The sequence below is a fragment of the Phyllostomus discolor genome, chromosome 5 (assembly GCF_004126475.2).
Source record: "Phyllostomus discolor isolate MPI-MPIP mPhyDis1 chromosome 5, mPhyDis1.pri.v3, whole genome shotgun sequence".
Lineage (NCBI taxonomy): Eukaryota > Metazoa > Chordata > Mammalia > Chiroptera > Phyllostomidae > Phyllostomus > Phyllostomus discolor.
In genome coordinates this window covers 6,173,338-6,195,932 of record NC_040907.2, presented here as the reverse complement: position 1 = coordinate 6,195,932, position 22,595 = coordinate 6,173,338, and the positions used below count along the sequence as shown (strand labels likewise).

Genomic DNA, 22,595 nt, shown 5'->3' with positions numbered 1-22,595 from the left:
CAGCCTCAGCTCCGCTCATTTGGGGATTGTGGAAAGCTTCTCCAGGCGCAAAAGGTTGCCGAGCGCTCAGATGCTGCTCGGCTGGCCGCGCCTCAAGGCGCGCGCAGGGCGAGCTCAGCCCCGGCGGTGGGTGGGAAGAAACCAGACGGGGAAGGTCTGGGGGTGCGAGGGCGGAGCGGAGCCCGGCCCCGCGATCCGTCCCGGGTTTTGCATGCCACCCAGTCGCCCGCTCGGCCGCGGAGAATTCCATAATCACAGCGGGCGAGAGCGGAGACTGGGAGCGAAAAATCCGGGATCCGGCAACTTTGGGTAGCGCATGCGCGCCCGCGGCGCTCCATCCCAAACACACACACACATTTTTCCCCCGGACTTGGAAAGTCACCCAAAGCCGCCCCAAGTGCAGGTAAGAGACTCGGCGCTCCCTCCGCCGCGGCCCCCCCACACCCCTCAGCTTCGCGAGCCTCCCGAGGTGCTTCTGCGTCTCGCCTTCTGTCCGGGTGCAGCCCCCCACCCCCGGGGCTGCCGCTTGCTCGCTGGGAGCGGGCGAGCGAGCGAGCGAGAGAGCCAGCCAGCCAGCCAGCCAGCCAGCGCGCGGCGGCTGCCACCCAACTCCGGCCGTGCGGGAGGCAGGGGGCACGGAGGGCTGGCACCCAGGCGCAGGGCGGCGCGTCGCCCGCCGTGGCCAGGGGGAATGCCCAGCGCGCGGCTCCGAGGGAGGGGAGGGCTGCTCCTCCTGGGGGTCACTTACTCCAACCGAGGGGGCGGCGGGGTAGGGGAGAAGAGGGGGAGGTGCTAGGCGCGAGTGCAGGACTTTGCAAATAGGGTGGGGGCGCCCCCCGTGCTGCGGGCTTCGGCAAGGGGGGGCAGGTGCTCGCCAATACCGTGTAATCACTCCTTTCCCCTACGCTCCCCCACCCCCAGTTGCAGGGGTTCACGCGCTCTCTAGGGCAGAGAAGGAGGCAGGGGTGAGGGGCACCCGGGGTGACTTTGCAAGACTTTGCCCAGGGGAAGGGGTGGGTGGGGAAAGCCCTCCAGCCGACTCTTGTGCCCCACTACCAGGGTGTAGGTGCCACCGGCAGAGGTAGGCAGTGTTCACTTAGGTGCAGAGTGTGAAGGGGTGCCTCCGGGTGGGAAAACGCAAGCCATGGGTTGTTTCGATGGGGGGAGCGGCGTCCCCTTTTTCATTTGTGCCTGGGAAGTTTGTCTCAAGTGCGCTGCTCCGGGCGCGGCTAGTGGCTCTCCTAACCCCCCACCCCCACCCCAGTCTCCCCGGGCACAGAGCTGCCAGTGCTGGGCACAGGGAGCCGGGGCACCGGCTCAGAGCCGTGCGGCCGCCGGCCGGAGCCCGCCTGGGTCCGGGGAAAAGTTCGGGGGAGTTGCCGCAGTTGTTGTGTGCGCTGGGAGAGAAGTTGCGCCCCGGGACGTGGGACGCTGGGCGGGCGGGCCGGCGGACGGGTGGAGCGGCGCGCTCCCAGGGGGCTCGGCCGCGGTGGGAGAGGGTCTGGCGAAGTCTGTGCCCTGAGAGTGGGCTGAGGATAACCACGGGGCTCAGCATTTGAGGAAGAGGAGCCCTGAATCCAGGGGCCCGCGGCTGAAATAGGCACCAGGTGGAGGACGAAGAGAAGAGTGGCTTGTGGGGCACAGTGGGGCACCAAACGGAAGAGGTCCGGGCCACCTGGTCACTTGGGGTCGAGCTTCAGAGCAAAGGAGCGTGTGGTGGCTGGCAGAGGAGTGCAGGGGAGTGGGGCTCCAGGGGGCGCGCGGGAATGGGGGATAGGGCCCAACCAGCAGTCAGGGAGCTCCTGGGGCAGGGGGCCGAGCCTTGCGTCGGGGGTGAGCCGGCCGGGCGGAGCGGCGGCCGGTTTATTTTTACTCGGTGGCATTTGCAGAATGTGCAGCTGATGGCCGTCGGCCGCCAGGAAGTTTTGCTTTCTGTTCTTTCTCTCTTTCCGAAGCCAGCGCGGCCGGGAGCGGCCGGGCGGGGGAACCGGGCCTAGGAGGGGAGGGGGCGACCGCTGGGGTGGCAAGGTGTGGGGCAGGGGCGCGCTGGGGTGGCGGGCAGGGGCTGGCCGGCCGGCCAAGGGCGGAGGGCTGGCGCTGGGCCGCTGCGGAGCATTTGGGCGAACGTCCGTCCCCAGCGTTGAAAGCTCCTCGGCGAGGGGAACAGGTGTATGCGCCGTCAATCACGGCAGGAGGGACACTGGGGGCGTAGATTAAAATAATAATAATAGATTTTTTTCTAGGGGGTGGGTGCAGATTCTTCTTCCAAGTCATCCCCAACCCGGGTCCAGAGTTGGGGGAGGAGAAGAGTGCGGAGAGAGGCAAGGGGCCGCTCCTCCCTACACTCAAGTTCCTCTTGACCCAGCCTCAGCTTGGGAAGCCGGCCCAGGGTGCGGCGAGGACCTCCTTCCAGTCGCGCTGGGGAGGATGCCGGTGCGGGTGCGGGTGTGTATGAGTATGATTTGTTCCACAGGGAAACAGCTCAACACCCCCTCCAATGAGCCTGGAGCTCCCTCAAACCCGTCCGGATCGAGGGGTGATTGGGGGGATTATGCGTCGCTGCCCCAGTGGAGTCTGGAGGCACGACCCTCTCGGAGTGCGTGGTTGTCCTGCCAACACCCCGTACATTCATAGAGGTGGGGAGCAGCGAGGGGGGAAGGCCAGGGCAGTCGATTGGCAAAGTTGGTAAATTTAGGAGGTCACAAAGCTGGTACAGGCGCGGTGAGAGCTTGAGAAGGGACTGGAAAACAGATCGCTGGGTAAATTGGTGCGCCCACCCCCACCCCCTCCCACCCTTTGGCGCGCGCGGACACACACACACACACACACACACACACACACACCACGCACGTCGCCTTCCTAAAGGGAGCTGTCCGAGCTGAGCAGGAGCAGCTGCGCGAGGCGTGGTGAGGGGGGTAGTTGGTCCCCCGGGGCTGCGCCCGGGCTGCGCTCCACGTGCCCAGAGGGGGCGCTGGGCTGTTCGGCGCCCAAGCGCAAAGCTCCGGGTTTGCGCCGAGGTGGCCGAGCGGCGGTGAGTCCCGGGCGGGCGGCGCGTCCCGCGCCTTCTTCGGCGACTCGCGCTGCCTCCCCCAACGCCCAGCCGCTTTCCCACTTCCCAAACTTCGCTTTATGATTTGCGTTCCTTCGAGTTCTCAAACCCTCTCAAGGGCAGGATAGGGAACTTCTCCCTTCGGGCAGTGGCCACCGTTTCTCTACCCTGAACCCGGCGAATTGGCGAGAGAGCACCCCCACCTTCCCATCTTGTTAGCCACCTTAGAGGCGGTTAACGAGAGTTTATGGGGAATATTGTTGAACTTCAGTAATCAGGTTTCCAGCGATCTTATGCCTCCTGTTTAATTTATTAGACTAGTTATTTATTCTGTTGATGATAATCTGTTGCTGGTTTCTATGGAGATGTTAAACTGATCTCTTTCAGAAATCAAACTCCATATGCACTAAAACGTTTAAAGGGGCAGTGCCTCTCCCTCTCTCTCTCTCTCTCTCTCTCTCTCTCTCTCTCTTTCTCGACTTTGCACCTTGCAGAGACTTCGCGTCTTGCTGAGTCTCAGTGCATTTTATTTCCTTCTTACCAAGCAGAGGAGCCGGGAGACTCACGCTTCGTGGCAAGTACAGCTTATTATGGCTGGAAGAAAGCGAAGGCTTTGATCCCTAAGTTGCATCATCATTTAAAACAGATCACTTCACCACCACCCCCTTCTCCCCCATCATATAAGAGCAAAATTCTTTCAAGATCAAAGAGTCCAATCTAAAAAAAAAAAAACCCCAACTATTGTTTAAAAAAATAGGAAGTCACTCAAATGGGAACCTCTCCTTTATATCTGCTCCCCTTGTGTTTAAAGAATTTTGGGAAGAAGAAAAACAAAACTTGTAGCTCAGCTAATTTTTCATACTTATTAATAGTTTATCTTGCCCCCCCCCCCTTAATTTAAAAGGAAGTTCAAAGTTAGATTTCTCTGCCTGTGGGGGTTGAGGTGTACTTGCTTCTCTTTGAGATCCTGACCATCTGTTTTTGGAAAATTAGCCTCTGGGAAGAGGGAAGAGTTTTTGACTCAAACTTAATAGAGTGCTTTAATTTTTTTTTTAAATACTCACCCAAATATTTTAAACTCCCTTCTTCCCTCCTTTTTAGGAGAATATCAGTAAAGTCTGTCTGGCGTGTGAGAACACACCAACTTTTTCTCCTCCTCTCCTCTCCTCTGGCCGTGTTCTGTGGCTCTGTGACTTTGCAGGGGGTGGGTGCAGTGAATGAAGAAAGTAAGGCAGAAAAGAAATGATCTCGGTTTGTGACACTCTGAAAAACTGCAAACCTACTTTGAACGCCAGTGTTTATCACGCTGCCAGATATGATACAAAGCGATTGCATTTCCTGGCGATCCTTGGGGACTAAGTTGTAGGTAAAACCATTCAATACATTTTTAATATTAAAGGAAGGCCTGGGTTCCATTTTCCTGGAGGTGGGGGAAGTGGCTGCCCTCGTCTAGAGTGGATGCTTTCTGAGTGTGCTTCCCTTCTCCAACTCGAACCCCCCACCTCCACCCACCCTTGCCCATTTCCATTCGCTTTGGGGAGGGGTGAGCCACACACAGGGCATTTGGTGTTCATAAATAAATTTATATCTGGCAGAAGGTCCAGTGCTAAATAAGAGCACTTATTTTTAAAAAAGAAAAAAAGAAAAGAAAAGAAACAAAACAAGCCTCAGACTCCACCCCTGCTATAGGAAAGAAAAAAAAAGAGGTAATTCTTGACTTTTTTTTTCCTTCTGCCATTCTGCTTCTCTTTTATATTATTTTGTTTTGGAAGGGGGTGAAATGGGTGTTGCTTCTCAGGTCAAAGGAGAGAGGAGCCATTGCTGTTCTTCCTGCCCGCCCCCCCTTTGCTATATTTTTCAAATTTGTTTGATTTGGATTGCAAACAGAACAGAAGCTTAAGCGTAGAAAAGAGCACTGTAGCTTTAAACTCAGGAGTTTGCATATTCTCCTTGTATCTTTCCCCTTTGCTAATTATTGTGTTGTTTTCAGAGCAAATATGTCATATCCATGGCGACCGGGCAGGTTTATTGTCTTTCTGAAGCAATAGCTCACATAAGTAATTAATGACTTTCTTTTTTTTTCCCCTGGCTTAGGTTAAACAGATCATTCAAGGAAAGTCATATCTCTCTCTCTCCTCTCTCTCTTCTCCCTCTCTCTCTTTTTTAGCCCAGTGACATAAGAACATGAGTTAGAACAAGAAAATACTTTAACCGAGAAGTCAACAGCTTATTTTCCTCCATTTCTTTTAAAAGCTGAAAGTGTCAGCTTTCAGACACATGAGGCTGTCATTCTTGCAGCAGGGAGCAGGGCGGCCCCTGCCTGGGTTGGAACCGCTTGTGAAGGTGGTGCAGCCGGGAAGCGGGGAAGCGCCTGGCGTGTGTGGGGGGGAGTGACCTGGAGGAATTTGCTTTGGAGGTGGGGGGAAGCACTCCAAAATGAGTATTTCTCCTGTATTTAGCAGCATTTAATTAAATCGTTTACAGGAAAGAATTAATGAGGTGGTAGTCATGCTCCCCCCCCCCACACCCGCCGCACCCCTTCTCCTCAGTCTAGTTTAATTGGAAAGACAAAAGTTTTTCTTTTTGATTCAGCTCAGGCTTCAACTTTCTCTCGTCTCTGCCTCAAGTGCTTTTTTTTTTTTTTCCTGGAAAAGTACCTTTTGGAATCCCCTCTGGGGAATATTTTCAGAACTCTGGTGGGGTTTTGTCCTCATGTTTTTCCCTGAGACCCACAACTGGAGGCAGGTTTCTGCTTCTCAGGGACTCATTCTGCTACGGTGACTTGGGTTTTGTGAACTTCATCTTGGTGGTGGTGGGGGGGGGCAGTCTCCAAAGACATAAAATGATATAGATGGCCTGTGTCCCCTCCGTATCTAGTGGACAGTATTGGGGCAGGTAGAAGCAATATTTTCCTTTTAAAAAAAAATCGCCACTTATGTTCCACCCTTTTCCAATGGATCTTTCGCTAATAAGAAGCCTTATGATCTCATCCCGTAACTTTAGAAATACGCTAGCTCTCCAGCTGGTGTTCTCCAGCAGCCCCCCTGCCCCCCCCCAACAAACACGCATTGATGAAGCACATTTGTGCTCTGTCCCCCTCTTTTTGAAATTTCCCATCAGCCAGCGTTCTGCGCGTGTCCTTAAGAAGGGGAATGAGATGAAGAGAAAAGCATGTATATTATATTTATCCTCTAACACAATTAAACAAGACATCTCCCCCCCACCCCCCGCCCTGCCATGTGAAGTAAGTTAAAAAGAGCCGTGAGCCCACTGAAGGAGTCTTCCGGCGTTTGGCTTGAAAAATAAAAATATCAAGCAGAAGAGAGATTTATTCGGTATCTGGTTTCCGAAGAGGAGCAGAGAAGGCCAGGCAAGTCTGAGGCTGAGACTCCAGCGGAGTTGTAATTGAGCCTGTAACCTCTTGATGTCTATATCAGAAAAACAGACACAGGAGAGGCAGCCGGGGAGAGGCAAACAAGGCTTGTAGAGCAGGGAGCTCAGGGGGAGATTCAGAGAGAGAGACACAGAGACACAGAGAGAGAGAGAGAGAGGGCAAGAGATTTAATTTATAGACATTTTAAGAACCGTAATTTCATTAGGATCTGCTCTTCCCCTTCTCTGAAGGGCAGCGCGGCTGACCGATAAGGCCGGCCCCCCCCCCCCCCCCACCGCCAGATGCATGGTGCAGCTTGGTGGGTGCGAACCTGGGCACCCCTGCCAGCGCGGAGGGTTTGTTTTCGCTCTGCTCACTTTCTGCCGGCTCCCTTATTTTGCAATGAGAAAGTCCCAGAGAGCTGAAAGTTAGCCGTGGCTTCTGGCTGCCTGACGAACCTCCCCCGTGGGTACCACACGGCTCGGCGACCGACCGGGTGTGTCTCCTGCCCGGCCTCGGGCATCTGTGCGTTCCGTCTGTCCACAGGCCGCCATGGTTGCAGCCACCGGAGGCCACGGGCGGTGGGGGGAGGCCCCCTCAAGTTCACCAACTTAAATGACTGTGCTTCTGAGGCCAGTGTTGTGGGGCGGGGAGGGGGGGGGCAGCCAAAGTAGGTCGTAAATTCTGCAAAAATTAATCAACTGTTTCAGAGCTGCTTGCTAACGACGAGGTTACACAGACGAGCCAGGCCTTTCTCCTGCTGCCCCTGTTCAAAGTCCAGCGGAGTGAGGGGTGGCCTGGGCGGTGGGAAGGGGGGGGGAGTTGTTTCTTTTTTTTTCAAATCTGAATGATCGAGAACCACCAAGGAGAGGGGAGAAGAGGGAGGGATTTGTTGAATATAAATCCTCAAGTGCCCTTGTTCCATATTGTTGGAATTTCTTTTCCCTTCTGGTCTGGATTTGTCCTGTGTGTCTTTGGTGGAAACGACACGTAGGAAGAGAGCAAAGGGGAGGGGTGGGGGAGAGGGAGGGAAGGCTGGAGGGGGGGGCGGGGAGAGAGAGAGAGAGAAGGAGACATGTGGCTCCTTCGGAACTCATTATCATTCTTAATAAGTCTTAAGGAATAAAGAAGAGCATTGAGTGTAAATGCTGGGTAATCCTAACACTTCTCAAGGTGAGAGGAGTCTTGAGGACACAGAGAAGAGGGAGAGCAGAGGAGGGGGCTGGGAGGCGGGGGCCCAAGTGGCCCTGGAGGAGTGGCAGGCCCCAGGGTTGGGGAGGCTCTGCAGGAGGCCTGCAGGCTGGGGGGGGGGCACCCAGAGGAGCCCAGAGCAGGTGGTTGTCTGAGATGGCACTGGGGACCCCCAGGAGGGGGGCTTGCGGGTGCCGGGAGCAGGGGTGCCGGGAGCAGGGGTGCTGGGAACACGTGCCCTGGGGCGGCCCTGCCTCGGGTTGTTCCTCCGGGCCCTGCGGCCAGCTCAGCCTGTCCCCTGGCCTCCGGCTGGGCTCCCGCGGGGCTGCACCGCATTGTCCTCTCCGGGAAAAGGCAGAGGGACAGGCCTGCGGCCAGAGCGCAACTCCGGACACTAGGTGGCTTCGAGGGTCTGCGAGGTTTTCCAAGAGGAGAGCGGGCGGCCTCTCTCCTTCCCGCCGGTGGGCTCCCCCACCCCGGGCCTGGCCTCTGCTGTCTCAGGGCCTGCCGGGGCTGCCCGGCCCAGGGGCATGCATGGCTCAGCGCCCGGGCCTGGGCTCCCAGTGACCAGCTTCCAGGCAAAGGGAAGATGAGCTGCGTGCAGCTCCCTTGGTGGGGCAGGAGGCAGCCGGTCACTTGCACGAGGGACACTTGTAGGAGGGACCATTGGAGGCCGGCCCTGTGTTCTCTGACACCTAGGCTCGGGGCGTGAGACATTGCTGAGCCCATGGGGGTTGGGGGGGTGTCTTTGCTTCTTCCTCCTTTGAGTTCATGTGCCCCCTGTGAGAATGCTCTTAATAAAAAAACAATCTCATAAGCATAAATACTGCTTATACTTTAAGGGGTTTCACACATCTTATAAACCCAGCTAAGGACCCTCTAGGGTCCCTTGCTCTGGTGGGCTTCTTTCCAATTCTCCAGGACCATAGGGGGTGAAGGGGGGAGTGTAAGGAGGCAAAATCGGTGGCTGCCACTCCCCCTCCCCCCCGCCGCCTGCCACAGTACAGGAGGGCTGCATTGAACTGTGTGACACAGGCCCCCCCGAGGGGGATCGGGGCCACCTGCAGGTTCCCCTCCAAGGGACTGTACCTGCTCAGGTAGATGCCCGACCCCGGGCCAAAGGCAGCCTCCCCCTCCTCCAGCTGGCCTTCTCTAGGGCTCCGAGGATGTTTGCGGAAGGGGCTCAGCCAAGGTCACGTCCGAACCATGGATTGTTTCCTCTGGGGACAGGGGGGACGCGATTCAGGTTCAACTCACTGCAGTCACGTCCTGCGTTTTTTAACTGTATGTTTCTTTTGGAAAGCAACTTCGGGGAGCATGCAAAAGGGGGTGCGTGGGAGTCGGAGATGAAGGCTGGCGCCGGAGCTGGTGGGAAGCCCAGAGGGAGAGCAGGATGGGTTAATGGCGGGTGGATTCTGCTCTTCTGTTGTTTAAAAGCAGTAATAACCAAATTGCATGCCCTGCATGTGCCTCGCTGACGAGATTTACCGAAAGGAAGCCGTGCTCTCTCTCTCTCGGCTGCTGGTCTCGGGGTGGGTGAGCGTGTGTGTGTGTGTGTGTGTGTGTAAATGAGAAGAAGGGGTGGGGGATTAGCTCTGCCAGGCTGGCACCCGTCCCCAGCACTAATTGCTGGCAGAGTACCCACAGGGGCTGTGCCAGTGTCTCCAGCTCCACCCGCACCCCTTGCCCGCGGGGAGCTCAGCTGTGCAGCTTGCTGTACGAGGGCCGTTTCCGGGCCCGCTCGTCCCAGAGGCTCCTTGGGGAATCTCGGGGAAATCAGATCCTTTGGAGGGGGGGGCCGGTCTGGGGGGCTGAGATGCGGTGAGACTTGGGTGGTCCAGAGCCCCTCAGAGGTCTAGTCACGGGCATCGGGAGACCCCATCCCAGTTCTAGCTCTGCAGCAAATCCCTGTGTGGCCTTGGGCAAGTCATTGCCCTCTCTGTGCCTCAGTTTCCCCTCTTATCAAATGGCCTCTGACCCTACCACCTTCACAGGGTTGCCCTGATGTGCAGCTGGCCTTGCAGCTTGAAAGCCCTTTGAAATAGTGAAGCATGATGAAGAATTTGTCATGGCCACCTTGTGGGGGGTGCCCTCGGTGTCAGATACGCTGGTTGTATGTAAAAGGGTCTCCGTCTCAGAGGGGGCCCCTGTGACCTTCACCCCAGAAAGCCGTGGGCCAGGACGTAGTGTGCGATTTGCAGGGTGCATTTCTGCATCAGGTTGCAGGTTCGTTCTCTTATCACCGGGAGCTTGGGCTAAGTTGGGGGGCTGTTTTTAGGCAATATGGGGGATCCCATTGAGGATGTGGGGTGCACTATGCTGTTTTGAGCCACGGGTTCCCGAGGAGCTGTGTATATGGTAGACTGTGCATTCTGGAGCCAGTTAGCTGGAGATCAGACTCGTGGCCATGTGTCGGTTAGTTAATGAGCCCATGCCTTGGTTTTCTCATCTGTAAAATGGGCAGAGCAGCGCTGACCTTTCGGGGTTAGACGAGCTAATGCATGTAAAGGGCACAGAACAGGCCCCGCCCCTGTGTGGGGCTGAGTGTGGACGCGCTTGCTGCCCACCAGGGAGTCCTGTGGGAGGGAGAGTGGCGAGAGGTCACCCTCTGTGTGTCCGGGGGGTGGGGGGGCTGGGCCCTACTGGGTGTGGGGTGCTGTGGTGTCGGTGAGAAATGATGAGTTTTGTGTTTTTCCTCTCGGGGCTGCCAGGGGCCCCCCTGGTATTTTTGGTGATTACTCAGAAGAGGACAAGAAGCAAGACAGTGCTCACATTTGGAGTCAGACCCCAGACAGGTAGGGGCTGCTGGTTTCTCTTTCCCGCTGTGGTCAGACTGATATTCCTGGAGCTCGGGGTGGGCCGGGCAGTCAGAGGGCGGGGTGGGGCAGACCCCGGCCTCGGGTGCCGTGCGCCGGTGGGGGTGGGGGGAGAGGTTCGGCCTGCGTTCGCACAGCCTGAGAGTGTCGCGCTGAGGGCCGGGCCCCCCCAGGCCTGTGTGCTGGGCTCCGCTCCGCCGGAGGCGGTGCGTCCGGCGGAGGTCAGCGGCGAGCTTGCGGAGTTACGCTGAGTCCCACGTGAATCCTGGTTCTCCCGGTTGGGCAGATGGATCCCTCTCGCCCTTTGCCTCCACATCTGTAAAGTGGCGCTCGGAATCCCCATCTTTCAAGAATTAAGTAGACGGCAGGCATCGCGGCCAGCATTTGCTGGGGTTCGACTTGGAGCGTTACGTCACGGGACGCGCTAAACGTGCCCGGCAGGGGCTGCGGGAGGAGGGTAACGGGCCAGCCTTGGGCCCAAATCGGGGTCCCTGGGTGACGGGAGCTGATTGCGGAGGCTTATGTGGAGCTGGGGTTCCCCCTCACCCCCCCATCTTTTAGTGATCCTGCCCCCGGGGTGCCCTTCCCAGGCTGGGTGGAGGTTGGAGAGGAGGGCCAGGAGAAGAGGCAGAGGCAGCAATCTAAGGAGGCAAGGGCAGGGGGGCTGCGAAGCGGGGGGCACTGGAGGGGCAAGGGGCACTTATGGAAGATGAGGTGTATGAAACTCCATCGGCCTCTCCCATTTCACTGTGCTGTGCCCAAACACCCCGGTTCCTGTTTCACTATCTGAGATCTGGGAGCAGGTTAATTTCCATGACGAACTCCAGGCCACATGCTCAGAGGATTTATCTAATTAAACTGATGCTTTTTTTCTAAGAAAGAGGGAGAGAGAGAGAGAGGAAAGGAAGGGAGGAAGGAGAGAGAGAAAGAAAAAGCAAGAGAAAGAGAGAAAGAATGAGTAGCAAGAGAAAGAAAAGGAGGAAGGAAGGAAGGAAGGAAGGAAGGAAGGAGGGAGACAGACAAGGAGACAGGCTGGGGGCAGGCCAGAGGTGTCTGAAGGGTCGTGATACTGCGGGCGGTGCCGGTGTGGAGGCGGTGGCCTTGCTCGTGGGCCACGCCTCCATCTTCTTCCCAACTACCTCTTGGGCTGTGAGGAAAGGGGCAGCCGGAGGGGTCCCAGATGTGTGCTGTCCCGTACAGGAGCCACTAGCCCACGTGGCCATTGAAATGAAGTGAAATGAAATGAAAACTTCCGTTCTTCCACGCACGAACCAGACACAGGTCAAGCGCCCTGTAGCCACGCGTGGCTGGTGGCTGCTGACCTGGGCAGCCCTGGGGAGACTGGCAGGCAGGCCCCCATCATCACATGCGGTTCCACCGGACGGGAGGAGTGTCCGAGGGGTGCTTCCGTCAGAGCCCCGGCTACAGGGCTGCCCCCCCCAGGATGGTGACGGAGGTGGGGGCTGGCCAGCAGGAACACACCCAGGTGTCCCAGAGGGTCCCTACCTGGGGCCGAGGCCTCTACGGTGCTGGGGCCGCCTTCCCCTGAGATTCCACCGTGGGTCGCCTCCCTCCCGGGGCAGGGAGATGGGGTGGGTCTCGAGTTACGGCAGAACGGGGTTCAAATCTCTCTCCCGCTTTTGGTCTTGTGACCTCAGGCGGGGCTCTGGAATTGGGCTGACAGGGAACAGTGCCTGCCTCGTCGGGTCCCTGAGGTCAGTGGGCCAGCCGACGGGCACAGACAGTAAGCAGAGCACCGGGCACATAGTGAGCACTCGGAAAGTGGGGGCCGCCGTGATCATCATCATTATTATAATTGTTGATATCATTTCCATAATGATTATTGAAGAGCTTTTGTGGCTGCCAAGTTCTAGTCTAGGGACACTCCTGACCAACTTCTGATTTCTCCGTCCATCCACGCTTCCCCGGGTGAGCTTCAGCGAGCCTCCTGCTCCCCAGCCCCTTTCTTCTGGAAGCTTCTTTTGGATCCCTGCTCCCCATCCGCCCTCTCTGCGGACAGAGGGAAGAGCTGGAACTCCCCTGAAATGAACTCTTGCAGGTCCTTCTGCTTGTGAGTTAGAGCCCCTACCCCGCCCACACGCATGTGCACACGCATGTGCGCACACACCGGCCAAACTGCATTTGAAAACACCCCGCGGCGTAAAGTGGGGGGGGGGGGGCCCAGATGTGGCGCTGGCGGGGCCGGCCGGGGTGTTCAGGGTGGGGGTGGAGCCGGGGCCTCCGGGGGCGGGGGGGTGGGGTGTGTGTGTGTATGCGTCCCTGGACATTGCCCAGCGCCCTGTGTGCTAATGTGGAGCTGAAAAGCCCCTCGCATTGTGCGGGCCCCTTTCCCCGTGAAAAGGCAATGGAGTCAGTATGCTCCCAACGGATTGGAGCTGACAGCGAATGGGAATTTGGCAGCGGGGAGAAAACAGGCTCCCCCTCCCGCCCTCCCCCCCACCCCAACACAGGCCCGCTCGTCCCTCCCCTAAACAGCCGACGGCTGTTTGGATTTCAGAGGGGTTTTGGAAAGAACGGTGATTTCTCTTTATAGGTGTCAGCATTATCAGCCTGCCCCAGCCTAGAGCCCCCCCCAACCCCAGGTATGCCCTCCCCCTCCCCCAGGTTGCTGCAGACCCCCCACCCCCACCACCTCCGTGGTTCTGTCGGCGATCCCGAACGAGTTAAGGGCTGAATCAACTCGAGACCCAGCTGGGCGCTTTGCTCCGGGCTCCTGAATGAAGCGATGTGCTGTGCTCAGCACGACTGGAGACTGTCTGCCCCTGGTGGCCCGCCCGGCCCCCACCCTGCGGGGACCCACCGGCTTTCCTGGGACCTTCTGCTGGCTGCCGGGGAGCATGGTGGCCCGTGCTGTGGGGATCGTGCCGGGCACCCCCCTCTCAGTGGCCAGCTTCCCATCGGAGACCCGGTTTCATGTTGAAAGGAAGGGCGAGCCGTTTCAAGCGGGCATCGTCCCTGGTTTGCAGAGACTTGCCATCTCGAGGGGTTGTGTCGGCCAAGGCCTCCATAGTTCTCCTCTCTCCCTGTCCAAACCAGTACATCCGCCAATAGCCATTTACTTGTTCCTGGCCCTTGCCGATGGCTGCATGGCCCCAGACCTCCCCACTTAAACGTTCTCAGGGGAGCCAGGGAGGGGGGTCCTCCTGGCACCTGGCAGATGCTCCTCCGGCCACCCCACATTCGTAAACCGGCATCTGTTTGGCCCGGCCATCCTCTCAGTGGAGGTGCTGAGTCTGCCCTCTCTCTGGAGGCCGTGGCGGGAGGGCGGTAAGAGGCAAGGAGAAGCATTCCTTTTGGCTGAATTACATCCAGCCTCCTTTTTGGGGGTTCACGCGTCCCCCGTGGCTGGGGTGTCTGTCGGGAGCCCCCTCTGGGAAAGGCCTAGTGGAGGGTGGCGGCTTCCGGAGCTAAGCTGGGCGAGGGGCCCCGTGTGGAGGTACCGCCGTGAACTGGTTCCTTGCACAGGGCCAGATCCTGGCCTTTGTTAGTGCCGTGATCTTGGGCACCCCGACCCCTTGGGAGCCTCAGTTTCCTCACTGGTGGAAGGGGAATGGTAATAGCGTCTGTCGCCTTCTGTGAAGTGAAGGGAAATGATGTGGCTAAGGGACCTGGCCCACGACAGCCAGGGGTACCTGTCATCGCTATTGCTGTTACTGCTCCTTTCTCCCCATCTGCCACCAGGAAGGCCAGAGGGGTGGTGGTGGGAGGGGGGCTCCAGCCTGTCCCTGTGTTCGGGCTGCAGGAAGATCGGCCTGGAGCCCCTGCCCAGCAGCGGCTGTGTCCACCAGAATTCCGTAAGCAGAACTGCTGACCCGGCAAAGCAAACATGTGGGTCCAGCGCAGAGCCCCGGAGGGAGCAGGGAGAGAAGGCCTGCATGCCCAGGGCTGGGCTCGGGCCCCCGAGGTGGCGGCCCCCGGGGCCGGCCCGGCCCACCCCACCCGGCCCAGGGTGGAGTCGGCTCCCAGATGCTGGCGCCATCTTGGTTTTCCTTGGCTCTTCCTCAGCAGTCGGGAGTGGCCCTTGCCCTCCCCCGGGAGCAGGTGGCCTTTGCAGCCTGGCACCTGTTCCTGAGGGCGGCTGCCAGGAAGGTGCAAACCTGGGGATCGCCCCGTGCGCCCTCCGAGTCCTTCCACGAGGCCTGTTTGCTGCCTGGAGGGGCTAGCCCGGGCCTGTCCGGGTGGAGGAGGTCACACAGGGGCCTGTCTCTCGTCCCAGAGTCCCGCTTGTCACCTTCCAGGTGAGTCTCGGGAGAGCCAGGACCGGCATCCTGAGGCCTGGGTGGTGGCTGGGGGAGCGGGGCGCCTGGGGGTGGGGGCAGGAGGAGATGGGGGAGACGGAGGTGCGTGAAACCCGAGAGGGTGCAGGTAAAACATCTTACTTCTGTCCCCGTGGGGCAGCAAGCACGCCGGCCGGCCGAGTGGGTTTTGCATGTTCATTCCAGTGAAAGAGAAAGGAAACAGACGTTCACCGAGCACCAGCTACGTGTCAGATGCGGTGCCGTGACTTTCTGTGGGACTGAAGGGCACAGGACAGGGGGAGGTTCAGTTCCCGTTGCGCCAGCCAGGACGCAGTGCTCAGACAGGTTAAGTCCTTCGCCCGCGTTCCCGAGAGAGAGGAGGGCCGGGGTTTGGGGGCAGGTGGGTCTGACTCTGGAACGCACACTTCTTCTGCCCACGCACTGGGGACCCGGAGCCGTGGTTTAACCGTTTTTTGAAAGGAGAGATAAGGGGAAAAAACAAACACCAATCGTTTAACTAAGGCAACGCTACCTGGGTTAGCATGTAGTGCATTTATTTCCTCCTGGTGTCTTTTTTTCCCTTTGGCGACTGGATGTGTTTTCATACCTACGCCTTCTACCTCGTTAGAATCATAGGAGAATATGGTTTTGGTGGAGACCCAGGGCGAGGTGGGAGGGTCTCCCACGCTGCGGCCACGGGGGAGCGATTGATTCCCAGCAAAGTGGAGACCTGGGCTTGGGCCCGAGCCATCGCTTCCGTAATGAGGTTCCTGCCGCTGCGTCGGGAAAAGCAAACCGGGGCAGCGGGGAGGCGGAAAAGACCCTTGCCTGCCTCCTCTCCTGGGCTGGCTGTGCGCCGTTAAGTGGTAGAATTTTCCTTTTAACTCACTTCCTTCTGGCTTTTGACAAATGGGAATATTTGTACCATTTTCCCAAATGACCTCCTCTCCTTGGGGTAATGAGAAAATGAACGTCTTTGCTAAGTGCTCGGAGATATTCAGATATAAAAAAGGAGAACAGCGTGTTGTCGTGGGCCCTTTGCTGCCAGGGCGCTGTAGGAGGAGGAAGTGGGGCTCGCGGGGGTGAGGGTCGGCGCGAGGATCGAGCCAGCGTGGTCTCTGGGCATCGGGGCAGGGGCGTCCATGGCCCCATCCTGGCCCGCCACAAGATGGGCCGGGCTCTGGCAGGACCTCTGCCTGTCCTCCAGGGACACACTCCGAGGCCAAGGTGATCTGAATCACTCAGGCAGAGCCCCCACCTTGGCCAGAATCGTGTGGATCATGATTCAGTCCGTGGCCAGGTCTCCCCCGGCTACCCCTTTCTTCTCCCAGTCTTACTTCACGGCGTCGGCCCAGCAACAGCCCAGGAGAAGAAATACTGTGTGACCTCCGCGAGTCATAATCCCGTAGATGGTTTCGAAACGCAGAAAAAAATGTTTATTATGGGAGTGGAAAAAAAAAAACACCCCGAAGGCCAATGTTGTTGAACGCCGGGACAGAAACTATCTAGAAATCACAGCCGCGTGGGGACAAAGCGTGAAAGGCAATCCTCCGAAACGAAAATTACAGCGTCCGGGGCGATGGCACGGTGGCGATTTGTTTTTTATTTCACAACGTTTTCTTTAAATTCTCCCCTGTGATTAAAAACCAGCAGTGCCCACGGGTCGGCCCAGCAGGGAGCCCCGGGGAGGGGGAGGCGGCGGGGCAGCACCCGGCGAGAGGACGCCTGCGCCCACGGCCCCCGCAGGGCGCTGAGCTCACCGGCTCTGCCAGCCGCGGAGACCTATGAGATCTCCAGAAGCCGAGGCGTATCGGTGACTCAGACCTCCGTGTTGTGCTGTTCAACAATAGCTTTTGTCCTTTGCCCAAAACCCTAGGCCAGCGTGGTAAAAAAAAAAAAAATTGTAAAATTAAGAGAGAGTTTGTACTCTCCTTACCAGTCTGTGCCAGCTTCAGGTGCTTTATTTATTCAAGGTGGAGAGGCAGGGAAGGTGGGGTGGGGGTGAGGGGCAGACAGAAAGGAAAAGAAAAACAAGGTAGGACTCGGACAAGGCCCAAGAAACGTTTGAGCCTCAGCAACAAACTTCCTTTTGTTTCTCCAGCGGGGAGGGGAAAATGAAGGAAAAAAAATGCAGAGGACCAGCCTGAACCGAATAAAACGCCTCACGTTTGCGAGTGGGGTTGCTTCTTGCAGTGGGTTTTGCCTTTTGCTTGCGGAATATGGAAGCTATTTCCTAACGTTCACCTCTGGGCCAGAGTGTGATGGGGTGGTGTGGAGGGACCCGAGATGAAAGGGCCGGAGCAAGGACGGCCAGATTGGGCTCTGGTGACCGCGGATGTTTCGTGCGGTGGTTCTGGCCAATGATGCGCAGCCGCCTACAGCTTTTGCCCTGACTTCCAGTCGGGTTCGAGAAGATCCCTGCCTCTGGGTGTCCCAGAAGTGGCTCCGTTCTAGTGGGACTCAGAGTTCCTTGTGATCAGGCGTGAGGATAAGTTGGTCTTATACCAGTGTACACTAGAACATTCCTCCTGGTGCCCACTGGACGACTGCTTAGGAATAAGATTCAGGAAGAAAGACCTTGAGAGAGGAGAGTGGGGGATAGGGGGTGTGTGTGAGAGAGAGGGAGATTGTGGTGGCAGTGTGTGAGACTGTGCTTGGGACTGTGTGTGTAAGACTGAGTGATTGTAAATGTGATTGTGTGTGGTTGTGTGTGTACGTGTCTCCCCTTTCGTCTTAATCACTTCTTTCCTGGCTGTAACAGCCAGGGAAATAGGAGCACCCCAGGGGGCCGGACATCTGTTTTTTCCTGTACCGTCTTGTCCCCCTGCCCCAAAGCAGATCTCCTGGTGAGCCCTGGAGGCAGCCTGGGCCCTGGCTGATCCCTGTGACTCTTTCTTCAACATTAGTTCAAAAGATTGGGTAGGACTCATTAATCCAGGACCTTGGCAGTGGTTCCACCGGTGAGAGAAAGGAAGCTTGTGAGTTAGAGGCGAAGAGAGCCCCCGAGGCCCACAGTGGCCTGGCCTATGCGGCTCAGACACTCAGGTCCAAGGCCTGGGGGGGGGCCCTGTTGCTGGTGCTCCCCTGCCCCCGGGCCGAGACCATCTCGGCGACGGATCCACTGTCGAGAGCTGCAGGGCTCCGTGGGCTTGGAGGGGCCTTCTGGGTTCTCTGGTCCTGGTGATCCCTCGTTCCTGAGAAGGCAGCCCAGGGGTTATTGTGCTTCTTTCACAGACAAAGCAATGGGCCCAGCGAGGGGAGGCCCCTTGTTCAAGGTCACACAGCTGGTCAGTGACAGATCTGGAATCGGGACAGAATCTTTGGGCCACTGGCAAACTGGGTCATCTCCCCCCCCCGTCCCCCCGATGGCTCAGGGCAGGGATGACCTGTCCCGGACAGGGGATTCTGCTTCCCTCCACTCCTGGGAGACCAAGGGACTCTCCCGGAGGATCAGGTGTTTCGTGGCTGTGGTTGGGGGTGACTGGTCCTCGGGGTTTAGGGACACTCCCTGTGGAGGAAAGAGCACCCACCCCTGTCACCCACAAACAGCCCCTTCCTGAGACCTCAGCTTTGCCGTCTGCGGAGTGAGTAAGAAGAGGCTGCCCCCTGCGGCTCCTTGTCCCTCCCCACTTCAGGGCGGCTGAGCTTCCTGCCGTAATCCCGAGTCCCCTGCTGTGCCATGCAGCAAACCCTCTCCCACAACCTGTCAAACCAGAGATGCCAGTTTCGCAGGGCGCCCAGGAGCTCCCTGCCAGGGAGAGAGCCTTTCCAGGCTGGCCCAGCATGGCCCCTGGCCCGTGCCCCCTGCACCTGCCTGTTGGTAACTGCATGTCTGAATGAGCCTCCCGTCAGAGCCCTCTGGCTTGAACTTGCCGAGCGCCGAGAGGCTGAGATGTGAGGAAGTGACGAGCCGGGGGCGAGAAGGGGTACCCAGGACGAGAGGCAGCTGTGGCGAGCGGGGTAGGCGCCATGCCCGGGGTGCGTGCCGTCTGGGCAGGAGGTCTGGCTTCCAGCTGTGGGGGGCTCCGGAAGGGCAGCGCCTGGCAGGAACGAAGCCACTACTATGGAGATTAAGGGGATGAGAATGTAAATCTCAAGTAAAAAGGTAATTGAATGTAATAGCAAACACTGCTCGCTCTATGTTAATTTTAGCTCTTCCCCTGGATACAAGGCGCTGTATTAGTGTTTTATTACCATTTTGTTTGCACTAATAAAATAGTAAAATTTATTTCAAGGAAGTTGAAGGATGGTTTTACAATGCAAATTTGAAGAAATTGGACTTTTCATTTATGCCTCTGCTATTTTAAACCCTGACGGGTGTAAATTAGCTCCGGGGACCGAGCAGACCCCACGGATGGGGACTTGAAGGGCGGGAGCCGTGGCGGAGGTTCCAGACCAGCTCAGGGCAGAAGGCAGAGAAGGCCCCACGGAGAGCGCGGTGGGGGGCACGGGGGGCCCCATCGCGTGGGGCGGGGTGACGGGTGAGGATGCATCAGGCACGAGTGACTCTGGCTGCGGGCAGGCACGTCACGCACCGAGCCTGCGTGGAGACACGTGGCCACGGACCTCAGGGCTGTGCCTTTGCTCTCTGCCCTTTGGCCTCCTCCCTGTCTCGACGCTGAGCTTCCATGCACCTGCTGAACCCCCGAGGGGAACTGAGCAAACTCTCCTCTGCGCCTAGAAAGAAGGGGTCGACCAGATGTCCTAGTCACTCGTCCCCCTTTTCAAGGGGCTGTAGTTGTTTGAGGGCAGTGATGGGAGCCTGGGGGAGAGGCCCTGAGCCCGCAGTGAGCCAGGGAAGGAGGCCCAGATTGATGCCAACCCCGGTGGAGGCTCACCGGCCCATCCACATTCGCCCTCTCCGTTTCGCCCTCTGCCCAGGGCATACCTGAGAAACTCAGCGCGGGACGTTTCCCATAAGCCACCTCCCCACCCATCACCTCCTCAGGTTGGCCCGGATGGCCCCGGGTTTGGTTGCGTCTGCGAGCAAAAAGGCTAGAGGACTGGATTTTTTTTTTTTTTAAACCCGGTCGTCGGAATGTAGGGGCCTGGCTGACGGCGTAGGAAGGCGGAGGAGGGACCGAAAGGGGTGACTGGAGAGTTTCATTTTGAGTTTTGGGAGACGATTTCAGGTTGGTTCTTGTTTTATCCAAACCGGTTTGTTTATCTCTGAAAAATTAGCAGCCGCCATGGCCCCGAGCGATGCGCGGGGGGACCAGCTCCCAAAGGCAGGGACCCGAACAAGTGTTCTGATGTCTGGCGAGGCCGGCAGCATGTACTGCCCAGGGTTCTCTGGCCGCCTGCCTGGTGCGGGGGAATCGGGGAGCCGGTGACACCGGTTTCCAGCCCCAAGCCCGGGTCTCGCGGGGGTTTTCTCAGCGTGTTCTCTCTCCCTCGCTCGGGAGCAGGGTGTCTGTGTGTGTGTGTGTGTGTGTGTGTGTGTGTTCCGTGTAAAGATTCGAAGTGTTGATACTGGCGAGGCCAGAGGTGAGGAGAGATTCTGAGCGCGACGCCGGCGTGGAAACAGTGGCAGCAGCCACTCGGGGGGACTCGGGCGACTGTGGCAGGTAGAGAAGCCCTGGGTGTCAGCGCTCTGCTCGGGGGCGGGTGGTGGGGGACGTGGCACTGAGGGAGAAGAGGGTGGGCACAGGCTCCCGGCCTCCCCTGGTGGGTGAGCCCTCGAGGGGCTGCAGGGTCATGGCGGGAGCAGACTCGGGTGCTGAGCGACACACAAGGGTCAGGCCGGCCCCCAGCGGCATGGCCAGTGCCCCGTGTGGTTATCGTTGGAGCCGGAAGTTTCTCCATCTGGGCCTCCTGGCTTCCTCTCGGGTCAAGGGGCTGTGGACGAGACCTCTTGGGATGGTAGGGTTTAGGGAATGCACAGAAGGCAAGGGACTCCGAGCCCAGGCCTGCGACAGGACAGGAACCTCCTTCTAGCTGCTGGGGACCCAGGAGACCCCGGTGGCTCTGGGCCCCTAGCTGAGGGGGCGGACAGGAGGACTTGAGCCGGTGGGCGTGGTCAAGTCTGGGGCAGCTTTGCGAGGGCGGCTGAAAGGAGCCAGAGAGGAGGTCCTTTAGCTCCCGAGACAGTCTGCAACCCTCTGAGAGCTAGGAGGTGCCCTCCCGGGCACCCATGGACTTAGAGAGCTGTAGCACCAGACCCGGGGGCTGCACTCCCGGTGCGTGGCAGCCCAAAACTGTAATTAGATCAAGGAGCAGACGCGCGGAAACGGGAAAAGGGGATTAGCGGTGTGGCCCGCTCGGGCCCGGTGGCGGAGGTGGCACCGGGCCTGCCTCTGGGGCTCAATCTCTGTGCTGGGATCACAGCTTCGGGGTCCACCCCCGAACAACCAGGACCCCGGGCGCCCCTCTTTCTACTTATCTACTCTTAATGCCCCCCAAGGCACCTCTGGGGAGGTGCGGCCCCTCCGAGAAGCGGCTCCCCACCCTCCCTGCTGCTTCTCCATGCTGGTTGTCTCATGTCTGCTGCAGCCTGGGGTAGAAGGATGCTGTCCCAGTGATGCATTTGACTTTCTTTTCGGTGTGGGGTCTCCGTGTAGGAGTTGGGGAGAGGGTGACCCTAAAGGACACCAGTGGATTGCTCTCCTAAGTGGCCACAGGAAGCCCTGGAAGCTGGCTGCCCCACTGCTGCTTCGTCCTGTTTGATGTTTTGGGGGGACACATGGCCTGGTCTACAGCACCTCCTCACTTTCCCCTTTTAATTAGGAGAAAAGATGACCAGAACCCCTAGGTCTCTGCCCCATAAGCCCCTGACTCTTCATCCCATCCTGCTCGGCCCCCTGGGGTGCGACGGGGCATCCCCAAGTATCCCGAGCCCCCTGCTCAGCTTACCTGTCCCTCCCCCCGCCCGCCCCCCTCCCCTGCACCTGCCAGCTGTTTCATTGACTGTCTGGCTTGGCTGCCACCCGCCCTCCCCTCCCAGGCCGGCTCCTCCCCCACCCCTCCCCCCAGGCCCACACTCCCTCCCTTCCTGTCTCTGCCCACGTCTGTCTCTACCTGCCCGCCCGTCGCCGGCACACCTGAGGATCCGAGGCTGCCTAACGGAGCGCAGGGATGGCTCAGGGTGTTTACCAGACAGCCGGGATCAGGTATTAAATCCTGCTGCTGTCTTCCCAGGGCCAGCTTCCTCAGATGGTTTTCCAAACTCCTAATCTCAGTGCCCACATCCCTGCCCAGCCCATGTTTGATGGGAGCTTTCCCTTCCGATTGAAGCTGAAACCCGGCAGGATCCGTCTCGGGGCTGGGTCTGGGCTCCCACCGGTGCGTGATGATGTGGAGGTCCGGCCCCTTCCTCCCCGGGTCCTCCTCCCTCTCCTGCTTCCTTTCTTGGGGAATCTTAGTGAGTGGGGGGCTGGCGCTCCGCCACCAGGTGTGCCAGAGCATTCTTGGGTGCCCCCCACCCCCTGCTGCCAGCGAGGTCACCGGGCCACCTGCTGTAACGTAGGGGAGGGGGCCGAGGTTGCTGTCAGCGTCGGAGGCCGAGGGGGCCCAGCTTGAGGATGGCCTGCAGTGGGAGTGAGCCAGGGGACCACACAGCCCTGCCCAAGTCCACCCTTGTGGTCCTTCCCACTCAGAATAAAAGTGGCCGCTGTGGGGTTTTGCTCAGGGTGCCAAATGGCCTGGCCTTCGCCCAGGGGAGCCCACAAAGCAGGCCTGTTCACCCGCAGCGTCTCGGCCTTGGTTTTGGAGATGACAGCACTGGGGAGGCGTGTCCCTGTGCAGTGCCCTGGTGGACACCTGTCCTCTTTGAGATGGCCTAGTCCCTGGGGTGGCAGGAGGGGCTCAGGTGCTCCCCAGTGAACAGGGACATGGAGGCGCCCAGTGGGGTCCACTCTTGGTGAGGGGGAGACAGGCAGCTCCCGGGGGTCTCCCTTCTAACGGACACC

General features: G+C 58.7%; 1 long non-coding RNA gene across 1 annotated transcript in view; it reads left to right on the top strand.

Annotated features, from left to right (window-relative positions):
• The first annotated feature begins 241 nt into the window (after window positions 1-241).
• Window positions 242-22,595, top strand: part of LOC118500505 — an 82,176-nt gene continuing 59,822 nt past the window's right edge. The window contains exon 1 of the long non-coding RNA XR_004903054.1: window positions 242-403. This is a non-coding gene — a long non-coding RNA (uncharacterized LOC118500505). The remainder of the gene's footprint in view (window positions 404-22,595) is intronic.